This window comes from Pseudonaja textilis, chromosome 1 (genome assembly GCF_049901715.1).
Source record: "Pseudonaja textilis isolate UNSWEBS1 chromosome 1, rPseTex1.2, whole genome shotgun sequence".
Taxonomy (NCBI): domain Eukaryota; kingdom Metazoa; phylum Chordata; class Lepidosauria; order Squamata; family Elapidae; genus Pseudonaja; species Pseudonaja textilis.
This window is the reverse complement of record NC_141990.1, coordinates 279,665,550-279,679,762: the sequence shown is the minus strand read 5'-3', so window position 1 is coordinate 279,679,762 and position 14,213 is coordinate 279,665,550.

Genomic DNA, 14,213 nt, shown 5'->3' with positions numbered 1-14,213 from the left:
GTGAGGACAGTGTAGAGCCCTGCAGTACCCCACACATCAGGATTTTCTCCCCATAATGATGCGAACTGAGCTTGAGAAAGGAGGCAATACCATGCCTCCACAATAATATGTCTCCAACTTCTAATCCCTGCAATCAGTTGAGAAGTATACTATGATGGACAATATTGAAGGCTTCTGAATGTCAATGAGAACTTGGAGAGTTGCAGAAGCACTATTCCTCTTTCACCAAGTATCATACTAGAATCTATATTATGATGTCTCCATACAATGTTGTCTCCATATTATGTTCTGGCTGAAAAGGATCCAGGTAAACCACTTTCTTTGCTGCCCTTTGAAGCTGCAAATTTAAATATCTTAAATCGTGAAGAAAGAAATTTGAAAACTGAATTTGGATCCAGTGGTGGCATCAAGGAACCCTTTTACTCAAAGTTGCATTAACCACCACATAGACCCACAGTAATTCACCTTCTGGGCAGCTTAAATAGATGAGAAGGGCATGATCGGGTGGCTAGTTAGTATTCCTATTGAATTTATCTTTTTCCACAAGAGGTACAGTGTCAAATACTTCCCAAATAATAAACAGGAAAATGCCTTAGTCACTCAATATATATTTATCCAATCAGAATCTAACTCTGAGCAGATTCAAGCAATTGTTTCTGTCAGGGGCATTAAAATATTCCTCACAGAAGAAATTGTCAAAGGGAATACGATAGCCTGGAGTAGGACTATAGGACTCAGTATTACCTTAACAGAATGGGAGAAGGTCTGGAGTAGAAACAACAAAATTACAAAATCTGCAGTTTACAAGGAAAATGCCTACAAGATGTTTTACAGATGGCACCTTCCCCCCCTCGAGATTAGCGAAAATGCATCCCAACATGAGTCTGAATTGTTGGAAATGTAAAAAAAAGAAGGGAACTTTCTTCCATATATGATGGTCTTGCATAGAGGCTCAAAAATATTGGCAGAAAATTAGAAAATGGTTGGAAGAAATGACAATAGAACAGATCGAATTTAAACCAGAATTCTTTTTATTAGGGATTTTTAATAACTCTCAAAAAAAGTGAAGTGCACAACAATACATATTTTGACAGTGGCCAGACTGGCCTTTGCATAATGTTTGAAGCAACCTCATATTCCATCGGAGGAAATGATTATTCAAAAAATAGCAAACTGGGCAGAGATGAACAGATTAATTTTGGCATTAAAAGGAAAAGATACAACAATGCATTATGACAGCTGGAACTGCTGGTATGAATGGATGGAACAAAGATCGAGTAAACATCAAAGGGCAAAAGAAAATAGGTTATAATCGTAGTAATGTCTAGATATATATATATTCGCACAAGGACTAATTGTATAAAGTTGAAAATAAGGTCCCACAAACTGTCGAGGTTTTTAATTTTTTTCTGAATTTTCTTTTTAACTTTTTCTTCTTTATTTCTTTTTTCTCTTTCAAATTTATGTATGTGTTGTTTGTCTATTTTAATTGTAAAATTAATAAAGTTTATTTAAAAAAAAATATTCCTCACAGTAGCCCTGAAGATATTCACATAACTTCTTAACAGGAATCAAATCACCTTAAGCAAGGCCACTGGATTCCTGTAAATGCAGTAAGATAAGAAAAGAAAATATATTTTCCCACTTCACACCTGCCATAATGTAATTCCTAATAGGTTTAGTCAGTTCTGCTCTTTGTCTTCCTCCCACAACACGCTAGATGTCTCTTTTCTTGTGTATTTATTTATACACAGAATGAACAAAGCTTAACTCTCAGAGATTCTGAGCAATTCATGCTATAAAAACAGGAAGAATAAAATAAAAGAACAAAGGAATGTGCCCTTAGAGAAAAAAATATTAAGATGTGTGGCCATATAAACTGAATCACTCAAATAAATGAATGCCAAACAAAACTAAAACTTACAGGGGCTCACCACCATCCTACATCAATGTCTTGGAGAATAACTGCTATGAATGTAAGTCACCTAACAGTTAGTTGGGTTGGAAAATATATAAACCAGGATAGACATTTTAATACTGTCTCTTTAAGGAAATGCTAAAATTGTAATCGGGTGTGGTTCCTCAAACTGCCATAAGATGGAGCCAGAAACCTGGGTTGTTTAGTTTCTGTTCTGATGTTTCTGGAGAGTGCTGCCCGTCCTCCATTTTTCCCTATGGACTGTTATTCTTGGATTTGATGTAAGTCTATTACTGAATTGTTTTTGATACTGGACTTTGTTATTGGATTATCCCTGGACTGAAAACTGACTGCTTTAACCGTGAATGACTTGGACTGTTTTGTTGAACTTTGCTTGATGGTTTTACTGGAAGTGAAAACCTACATTTTACTATACAGTGTGGCTGTGTGCTGTGTGTGTGTTATTCTTCACTACTCTCACTACGTCTCCCTGTGTGCACTCATTCTGCTAATGGGGAATTACCTCAACAATAACCAAGTTTTCAGTGCCACATCATGTCTGAATGAGACATTCAGAAGGCAGATGTGGTGACATTCATGCTTCATTATTGTCCACTAGATGACATTGTTTAATTAAGTGGACTTGAAATGTGCCAACTCAGCCAAGTTTTTCCAGACACAGTTTATTTGAAATAGACCCTCCTCATAGGACTTTATCAGTGGCAACCAGTATCTTGAATTGCACCCAGAAGCCAACTGGCAACCTGTGGATATCATGGAACAATGATGTCACATTGATGTATTGTGGCAGTCTGAAGTAGCTGCAGCTTCTGAGTGATTTTTCAAGGGTAGTTCCAAGTAGAGTGGGTTGCAGTAATCCATGCTGCAGCTGATTAGAGACTGTCCTGGTCTCTAGATCCAAGAATGAGAGCAACTGGTTCACTAGAGAATCTGTATGAAGGCCTTCCTGGGCATAGCTGTCATTTGCTTTTCTGGTAGGACAACCTTCAGATTACGCATCATTCTTAAGCAGGGTAGTGCAACCTTATCCGAAGCTAAAATTGGGAACTCCCCAGAATCAAAGGACCCATACAAAGCAAACAGTGAAACAACCCAGGGTCAAGATACAGGTAGTCCTTGTGATACCACACATCAATTAATGACTGTTTGAAGTTATCACAGATCCCCAAAACTACTATGATCCTGCTCTAAAGTTATGACAGCTGCAGTGCCCCTATGGTCATTCACCTTTACTACCAATCATGGAGGTGCTGCAGTGCCCCCTGCTTCTTTCTCCCCCATCACACCCGGTGCCTGATCCCCGTACTTCCTAGAAGCAGCAACCATTTTCAGTACTCTGATAATTCCTTGTGAAAATGGTGGCTGCTTTCCGAGCTTTCAATCCCAATCAGAAAAACTAATGGTGGTAGGGGTGAAAAAAAAAATCAAAAACAAAATTTTCCTTTCCATCTTTTTTTTTGGGGGGTTATTGAAGAAAAGTGGGTTTCTGGGTGGGGTGGGGTGGGAGGATGTTAAGCAAGGGAAAGGTTTGGGGAAGCTTGCCCCAAAGCTGCCACCTTTTCAGGCAGATGGCTGACCTCCCCAAGGCTAGCAAGAACCAGGATAGGTTTTGCAGTTTACCGATGGCCAGCTAATCGGGCAGATGCCCGGTCCACAAGTTCATTTTCATTGACAAACGATGGAGGCTTGTTTGGAAGGTTTTTGGCATTGGAACATAACACTGGGCCCTCAACTTGCTCAACCTGTTTTTAGCTTTGCAAATCCCCCCCCCACTTGTCTGGATCCTTTATGGACCCAACTGGGTCTCCCACACCCATGAGGTATCCCATGCTCACTTAATAACCTGCATGTTTAGTGGCAGGGAGTAGAAGTCATAAAGAAAACTGTATGATCATCACCTCTTGCAACTGTAATTGGTAGGGTCCATTATGATTGTAGGTAATCATATCTATATATACTTGGAAAAGCACCTGCATAATGATGATACCAGATTGAAGCTCAGGGATCACCTCACCCAGAAGTTTAAGGATGGGGAGAGAGTGTCAAGCCATTCAGTACCTGACCTGTGAAGGGCCAAGTACTTGGGGCCAAGAGTTCGGGTATATATCTCACCCTTCAACAATGGCTGAAACTGGCCATATGCAAAGGACAAAAATCACTGTAACCCCAAGTCTCCCTCATTACCAAACACTGCAGTTCATCCAGAAAGAAACTATGGTTAAAGTTATTGAAAATTGTGAAGAGGTTAAACAATATAACGATGAACGCACTACCCATAGTCTGCTCTGCTAAAGTCATTGATAAACATGATGAATGTTATCTCAATACTTTTCCTGGCCTGAATAAAATGGATCTAGATAATCTTTTTACTCTAGAATCACTGGAGTCATTGCCCAACTACCTTCTGAATCTTTCCCAAAAGGCAAGGTTTGAAACAGAGTAAAAATTGGCTGCAATGATGACCTTGAGAAGAATTCTGAAAGGACCACTCATCTCTCAAAGAAGTGAACAGCACTGCATGCACCCAACCACAAATCACTTCCTAGACAGCTTTTACAACACAGGAGGAACCTGGATCAAGTAAACTGATGGCTGAGTTCACAGTCTGAAGGACCCTGTTTACTTCATCAGGAGCCACAGATTTATATTCAGGGATCTCAACTTGGCCTGCCCAATTGAAGTCCAAGTCTTTACTGATGAGTGACTGAAATAAAGTTTCCTTTCTTGGAGTCCAACTATGAATGAATCTGAGTAATTTTATCCAGATAGTGAGAATATTCTTCATAGTAGGCCAGTAGTTGTCTCCTTGATTTATCTGTCCCTAGCAAGGAGCAAGTCACTGTAAGGAGATGAATATGCAATAAGGGCACATAAATAATGCTGTTTCACTGCTCTTATTGCCATGAAGTAACCCCAAATGTGACCTCTTACATATGTTTGATGAGAGTATTCTTTGTCTCCCTCCAGTGGTATTTCAAGCATTTTTTCTGGTTCTTCATCTTCCAGTGGTTATCAGAAAAGTAATGAGTACTTTGGGATTGGCATACAGGGAGAGACTGCTTAGGGACAATCTGGACTAAAGCTTCAGCTACATCCATTCCAGGTTGTGACAAAGGCCTTAGCCCAATTGCTCATAGGATCCTCAGGGAAAGTCCTAAGCTCCCTCTTGAACTAATTAGAAACCATCACTTTCCTAGGATAGGCCAACCTAATAGAAGGACAGTACCAGTCAATAAAAAACGTGAACAGAATGATCGGATGGGGGCAGATCATGTTACAGCTGCCTTGAGACAAATGTAAGATCTTTTATGTGGTTCTCAATGTGGTTCAGATGCCCAATAATCTGGTGTAGTGCCTTACTTTTAATAATGAAACATGCAAATCAGTAGCAATAAAATATGCAAATACAATAACATATAATCAAAGCAAGTATCATAATATAAGGCCCATTTGAATACAGTTATGAAATAGTGCTTCCAGGAAGGATATTCAAGAGGGACAATAGCTGAGGAGATCTTTGCCCATGCAGTACTAAGCTTCAAGCTATTTGTCCTCCTTAACCAATTCAATATCAGGCAATGGGTCTCAAAATAAGATAGATATTGCTACTGTGGAACATACTTTTTAAATCTTTTCTTTTATACACTGATTCCAAAAAAATTATGTTCTAGAGAAACTGAATATTGATCTATCTCTGTTACATGGAAGAGTTCGTACAGTATATCTTACTCAGTAGAGTTGGGATGTTGAATATTCAATTATCTAGCTTTATACTTGATTCCTAATGTAACAAATCATTTCTAACAAGGAAAAAGGCTGCTTGTCAGATATAAAAGATCAGATTCACAGATGAAGATTCAGTTAAGCTGATTTATTGCTAAAAGACTATGCATAGGAATCAGCACCTGATTAAAGATATATGGGTCAATGACACTCAAAAGGGGTTGGACTTTGTTCATTTGTGGCTACAAAGGGATTCTAGGCTTTCCACTCTGCTCCAAAGTTCTGCCATTCCTTGTCTACTGCTGCTGTGATTTTAGAACTTTAACCATATACCATTCAAACAGATATGAATTTGAAATATGTGGAAGGTATAAAAATGTCAACATGAACAACAGTTGAGTCATTATGCAATGTATTGCATTCAGCTAGACAAACAACCAAAGAGAGCAGAAAGCCATCAATTCTAAAATCAGTCAGGGAAAATAATTTATCTCACTGTTTTTGTTCATAAATACAGTCAGTGTGTAAATGATTCATGTACTGACATAGAAGATAAACATTATAAAAGGTAAAGAAGCTCAAAGTTGTTTTCTTCCAAATCTGTAAACACAGAATGCAGTCCCTAGTTAAAAAGCAGTAATTAAATTTGTTTTGAGCACTGTCTGAAGTAAAACAGCCAATGAGCTTTAACTAATTAAAAGCCAACATTAAGAGAAAAAAAACCAACTCTGTGTTTAAAGGCTTGTAAGAGTCTGAATGGGGAGGAAGAGACTGAAGTTCAACCCTAAGTAAACAGAATGATTGTTAATTCAGAAACCAACTGATTCTGGAATGGCTTCAGTTTTAGCTCTTGATGGGAACATATTCCCCACAGAAGGTGCTGGTTCATAATTTGAGTTGATTTTTGGATTCCAGCTCCTGCTGAAGCAGGTGTGCCACTGTTGACCATTGTTGGAAAGGGGAGGCACTGACAATGCTCATGCTCTCATTACTTCTCAAATGGGACTGCATTTGAAAACCATCTAGAAACTTCACTTGGTGCAGAATGGAGCTATTCACATATTTACAGAAATTTCATGTTATTTAAGACCAATAACTTGGGAGCTGCATTGTCTATTTTTTTGTTTCCAAGTGCAACCCAAAGTATTACAACTGATACATGACTTGAGACGTGGATATTGATGGGATCCCTTAATCCAATTTTCTCTGTTTTAGAGAAAACCAAGTCAAAATAAGGACTGGATAGTTCTGCCTTTTCTCTCTCTCGCCCAGTTTCCTTTTCATTTATTTTGAACACATGTAAAATAAGCTCTTTTCGTTAGCATTCTTGAGCCATTACAATCTTTAGTTTTCTTAACCTTCCTTCTAAACCAGACTACCTGAATGTACCCTTCCTTTGTGACCCATTCCATTTTCCATATTTTTTTAAATCCTAATTTTCATAAAGCTTTTTTTTTTTTGTAAGAATGTTGGTCTTCTTTTGTTGTCCATTTATTTTCTCACTGAAGTAGTAATTCTATTTTTAAGTATTTCTTCACATTTTTAGGAACTACTGTCCATCTTGGATTTGCTTACTATCTTCTCGTCCATAAAATCCTTACTATAATGTTTGTCTCCAAGCTTGTTTTCTTAAAAGTCTCAGCTAAAATGAAAGTCAATGTAATCCACTGTAATCTGTAATCCACAATCTGCGGCACAACAACTACAATAACCAGATATATGGTAACAAGTTCCAAAGATTCAATGAGATATACCAGGTAGTGGTAAAAGTGGATTGGCTGCTTAATACCTTCACATTTATGATAGCTACAGAACAAACAGTTTATATCTTGTAAAATGACCTCCAGTTGTGTTAAATGATTGCACAGTTTCCCTGTGGTCACATGACCACATGTCAGATGCTTGTCACCGTTATAGCTCACTGCAGTGTTCAGTAGTCACATGACCACAATTTGCAATTTTTTAAAACCAGTTTTGACAAAAACCCTTAGCATTCACTAAGCGAATCCCACCCCCAAAGGTTGTAAAATCATTTCCAGTCACATAAGTGCCTTGATTTATGATCTTAATGTTTTATGACTACATGTCTAGTTCCAGTTGTATTTGTAAGTTAAGGACTACTCATATTTATAGATAGGTAAAGGTTTATGCAAAACATAAAAATTGAGGTTTTGGGTTTTTTTACAATATATATTAACAGACTTGTGATAGGGCAGCTAGGACTATTTTTAGGAAAAGAATATATGAACATTTTTCATATATTCCTATATAGGAATTCCATTTCCTGTTTCCCAGTTCCTATTTTGCTTTTTGGGTATGCTTGTTAAAGTTTTCTTAGTATCAGTTGCTAGAAATGTCTTTCTTCTAGTTTCAGCTGCATTCCCTTAGTCTCCTTCTCTACCAAAGTGGCGGGTGGAGGGAATGGGAGACAGATGCATCTTGACTCTAGGGCACACGCATGTCAATGCACACACTTGAGCAAGAAGGCCCCATGTAGTGCACAACCTGCCATTTCACATGCTACAGCTGGTAAGATTTATTTTGAACTGTTGATAACATATTGTGGGACAATTATGCTTTTCTAGTGTAACTTTAACCCAAAGAACAAACACTCTCTTATCTTTTAAATCAGTGGGATTCAATAAAAGAATACATTACAAAGCAGATGGATTATAAACTAATGTATAAAGGCAGGAGGGTGGGTTTGAGCTTCAATAATCCTTCATGTACTAATAGTATTATGAACCTTTATCTTTAAAATTTGGGTAGATATGGAAACACTTTTCTTATGCAGAATTATTTTGGCCATGGCATGTAGGTCTTCCACAAATTCTTTGTAATGTGGATTAAGTGGATGTTAACTTGGATAGTTTGGAGCAACATCCTATAACAAGGCATTTTACATTATAGATGGATCTTTTGTACAGTAGGATGTGAAAGTTCTGTGTAATAACATGTTTAGCTAAGACATATCATATGCAGACAAGCAGAACCCAGCTGAATCAGGTCAATCTGATCCAGCAGTCAGTGCCACCCAATTGCCAACCAAACATATATCACCTAATTAAGATTTGCATGAGTAAAATCTTGGTTCAGTCTCTGTCACCTTGAGCTGGAGAGATTTCAGGATTCTAGAAGGCTTCTGTCTGGAGAACAATTTCTATTCAGAGTAAACAAAACCATTGGGAATGTCTTGCTCAGTATAAGACATCTGTGTACGTAGAATTTAGTTAAAATTGTTCCCGGTAACTATTAACCTTTCATGTTTCTGAAGTTCACTTTGAAGTCTTTCAGCTATGTATTGCTTTTTGCAAGACAAAGGCAATTTTGATCTGGAAAGAAAGAAGTGGCAGAAAGAGCAAAGAATGTGTAGTGTCATCACTGATAGTCTTTTCTTGAAAACAAACTATAATGGATAATTTGTGCTAGTTACGCTCTGGGAATGCTGGATATCATCAGATGTATTTCTTGCATGAAATGCACTTGGCTTTCTGAGACTGCACACAGGCCTAAAAATCTTAAGCTTCTGTGCCATTTTGGATCCCACTGCTAAAGATCTCTCTGTTCCAGTGGCACACAGTGCCACCACTCCAAGGCCAGCTCTGCTGCCAATGGCTTAAAAAGCAACTCTCTCAAATTGAAAGTTAATTAAGGGACAGATTGTTCTGCAGAGACATGGGCAGAAAAGCTTCAGCATGATTTAAAAAAAAAAATAAGTGCAGGGAGCTATAAATAAATTGTGCAATATTTTGCAATATCTCCAGTGTTTTGGTCTAATGTTGAACATGCTCCATTGTTTGAACCAGCTGTGTTCTTTCCCATTTTCATTTCTATAAAGAGATTATAAAGGCTGTCAAAGCAAACCCTGCCGCTCCAGCCTGCCTTGATGGAAAGTTCTGTATACACAGAGCACAGCAATCTCAAGGAGGAACTTTGTTTCAAGCCAGAACAAATCTTCAGCTAATTATAAGAGAACTATATTAAGCACAAAAGGCAAGCTCCATTTATACAGAACAAAGTTACATTTTACTCTTTGCTTTGCAAGTGCATTTATTACAATTTCGGCAAGTAATTGGAAATTCATTTTCTTTCATTTTCTTAGGTTATTTCTTTTATTGTTTTTAAGTGCTCTGCACATTGCTGAATTGAATCAGCTCCAGAAAGAGAAGATTAGTGGAGCTTTTTCGATTAATTTGTAGCTAAAGTTGTGGAATAAAAATGATTCATTCTTCTGATTTCTTACTTTCCAGTCTTAGTAACTTTCATATCAACTGCTAAATGAACTATAATTATATGAGCACATGCAAGGAATCTAGATGGGGGGAAGGGTGGGCATTGAAATGGTAACGTGCCAACAATATTAGAGAATATACTGCACAATAGAGGAAGGGAGGATGAAGGTTTCACACCCCTCCTGTTGAGCACCTCTTATACTAAATACTATTTGTGCATATCTCTATTATTTTACTAATGGGGAGGCAGCATTTTCATTACAGAGAGTTGAGAAGTCACATATAAAATGCCAGCATCCCCTAACTGAAATGTATTAAACAAAAGAGACAATGTCAAGAAATCAAGACTTCATTTGGACTCAGTTAATACTAACATATCGACTTTGTACAGAAATATTGTTTATGCGTTGTCATAAAGTCACTCTTATTTTGTAACGTGATTTCCCTTTTTCTAACTACATCAGATGAAGCCATTGTAACATAATTCATAACGACAGTTAGAATGCAGATTTAATTTTCTATGGCATGGGAGAGGAGGACAAAAACTACTTTTTCCTTTGGAATATCCAGTTTTTGGGTGTTGCTGCCACAGGGTGGCAGTGTGAGACTTCCTCTTTGTGAAGGGAAAATAATCTTTCCTGCTGTACTTGTGTAGAATGCTGAAGGGCAAAATTGAGATAGGGAAAAGAGGAAATTTAGATCAGATGGGTGGCAAATAAATCTAATAAATAAATGAAAAGGGAAATGGGCTTAAAATCTTAGATGTACCAAATTAGAAGAGACCACAGAGTTCAAGCCATTGTTATGGAATCCAAATTCAATTATCATTGCTCTAGCCTGGGCTTGAACACATCCACCAAATGAAGCTGATCAGGTTTGGGGTAATTAGTTCCATTGTCAGACTAATCTTACTTTCAGAAATGTTTCTTAAGATCCACTTGGAATCTGTCTTCCTATAACCTGAAATATATTTTCTGTATCCTGCACACACTCTGAATGTAGAGAAGAGGTCTTAATTTTTTTTTGCCCTCTGTATAAATTTGCACCCATTTAGATTGATAATACTTTGTTTGTGTGCCTGTTAGTCAAGAATGCCAGCAAGGACTGTGATGTTGATGCTATTATACATCTTGGTACAAATGATCTATCTCAGAAGGATGTACTTTCTGTTCAGAAAGACTTCCAGAGCTTGGGGTATGAACTTAGCAATATGGGCTGCAGGCTTATCTTTTCAGAGGTTCTATCAGTATACAAGGAACAAAAAGGGAAAGGGCAGTGTATAGCAGAGTTTAATGTGTGGCTAAAGGAGTGGTGTAAAAGGGAAGGCTTTGGTTTTATTAGTCATGATGTCTGCAGCCGGTCCAATGAAAAACTGTACAAAAGAAAGGGATTGAGTTACTTGACATTGAATTCACAGATTTCCTGGATAAACATTTAAACTGAACAGTGGAGATTGAGAATTAATGGATTCAGAACATTTCTGTCCCAGCAACCTAAAACTAATAAGGATACCAGTGCATGCAAAATAGATGTTTGTGCAGGTAAGATTATCAACCTTGATGCCAACCAAAACCAAGCATTTAATAGTGAGTGCCATACCAAGTGCATTAATCAAACAGGTGGCAAGAAAGTAGGGGCAGGCAGGCACAATGCAGGTTATGTAGACAGTAAACACAGTGTCAGACATAAAAATTTCAAGTGCCTATATACAAACGCACAAAGTCTGGGGAAAAAACAGGGTGAACTCGAACTACGAATACACGAAGGTAAATATGATATAGTTGGAATAACAGAAACTTGATGGGATGAAACAACTCAAGAATCTTGGGAAACTCTAAAAAGTATGACCATAGTAGCCCAGACCAGCACAATACCACTGACAAAGAAAAACAAGAAATCCAAGAAGAAACCAGCATGGCTGCACAAAGATCTCTCTTGCAAATTAAAAGAAAAAAAAAAGGACAAGTTGTTGAGCATTAGGAGAATGAGCACATACAGGGAGACATGTTGAATAATACACACACAGCACACAGATACATGACGTCTATAAAGTAAATGTATACATTCATCATGTGGCTTAACATTGTTATAAACTGAGTTAGCCATCTGCAACTGGTCATCATATATCACATATAAACCATTCTCTAAAGTAGCAGTAACACTTTTACCCTCTTTCTCTATTATACAGTTATCTCCCCTAAAGGTTACTACATAACCAAGATTAACTAAAGCCCTTACTGATAACAAATTAAATTTCAGTTTAGGTAGATATAACATAATTAAATGTTCGCTTATACAAGAACAATATGTAGTACCTTCACCAGAAGCCTTTATCTTCCATCCATTTGCCAATGATACATGTTGCTTACTTGTGGACATCTTTACAAACCTCTCTCTATTTTTAGTAATGCACTGCGATGCTCCACTATCAACAACCCACAAATCATGGTTTACAGTTGAATTGCTAGACATAGCTAAACTAACATTCTTCTTAGCCTTCTGGTGTTTACTAGTATTCTGTTGTTTTCTCTTCTTACAGAATCTAGCTATATGTCCCCTAACCCCACAAGAAAAACATTTCCTAACAGTATAGGCAGTTGAAGACAAATCCTCTTCTTGCGGTTGTTCCTTCCTCAGTTGGTCCCTATCTTCTTGCTTCTTCTAACAACCTTCCGGTTATGTCAGTCAATGTCAGTTTATCTCTGGGCAGGACTTCAAGTGAAGATACATAATCATCATAACTTTCATCCAATGAGGAAAGAATGATGTAAACTTGATGCAGCTCTGAAAATATCAGTTCTTTTTCATGTAGCTCTTGAAAAGTTTTTTTCATGAAGTTTAAATGAGCTAACATATCTCCACCTTTCAGAGACGTGCTCTAAACAGTTTATGTGTAAGATGTATGTGTGCACCTACACTGTCAAGAATTTGAACATATCAAATTCTCCCAATGCCTAGCAGCAGACTCTTCTCCACAAATATGGACTAGCTGCTGGTCACTCAGGGTTAGTCCAATTATACAAAGAGCTCATTCATTGTTCTGTTTAAAGTCAGCTAACTTCTTGGTATCATCCTCATTTTCTGGATCCCAAGCATTTACATCTGGTGGATCTTGAACTACAGTCCATAACCCTTCTCTACAAAGAAGTAGGCTGCATTTCATAGACCAGGAAACATAGTTTGTTCCATCCGACCGGGTTATCAGTGATAGACTTGCTGAAGTGTCTTGTGCCATCTTTACCAGGATAGTAAACCACAATTAAACAGTAAACAGCTATCTGTATACAGTACTGTGTATTCACACCAACTCTCAGTTATCTGAGCCTGGTACGGCCTGGGCCCATAACCAGTTTTGAGGTAATTCCCCATTAGGAGAATGAGCGCATACAGGGAGATGTAATGAGAGTTCAGTAACAGACTTACATCAAATCCAAGAATAACAGTCAATTAGGAGGAACAGCAATACTCTCCAACAGAAGGAAACAGAGACTCACTCACACTCTCTTCTGAGACTAAACAACTCAGGTTTAGGTTTCTGGCTCCATCTTGTGGCCGTTTGAGAAACCACACTCAATTACAGTTTAGCATTCTCTTAAAGACATAGCATTAAAATATCTAGCCTAGTTTATATATTTCCAACCCAAATAACTGTTAGGTGACTTACATTCCTAACACAAGTACAAAAATTGGAAAGAAGAACATACAATTAAGGCAGAATATCAGCAGATAGATAGAATCTGCATGGACAAAGTCAGGATAGCAAAGGTTCAGAAGGAACAAAGACTTGCAACAAAAGCCAAAGATAATAAAATAAGTTTCTTCCAACATATAAATAACAAGAAAAAAATCAAGGAAACAGTTGGTCCACTAAAGAGAGAAGATGGCAAGGAAGTAAAAGGGAACAGAGAGAAAGCAGAACTGCTTAACTTATTCTTTGCATCCGTCTTCACGCAAAAAGAAACTATAGCTGAACCTACCAAAAACATAACTGTAAAAGACAGACCAGAAATAAAAGTTAAAATAAGCAAAAAAGTAGTAAGAGAACACCTGTCTGATCTTGATGAAAACAAATCACCTGGGTCTGATGGATTACATCCCAGAGTTTTAAAGGAGCTGGCAAAGGTCATCTCAGAACCACTGCACCATATCTTTCAAAAATCCTGGAGTATCAGGGAACTACCAGAGGACTGGAAAAGAGCTGATGTGGTTCCCATCTTCAAAAAAGGAAAAAAAAACAGACCCAGGAAACTATAGACCAATCAGCCTAACATCAATACCTGGGAAGACACTGGAAAAGATAATAAAAAACAGATCTGCTA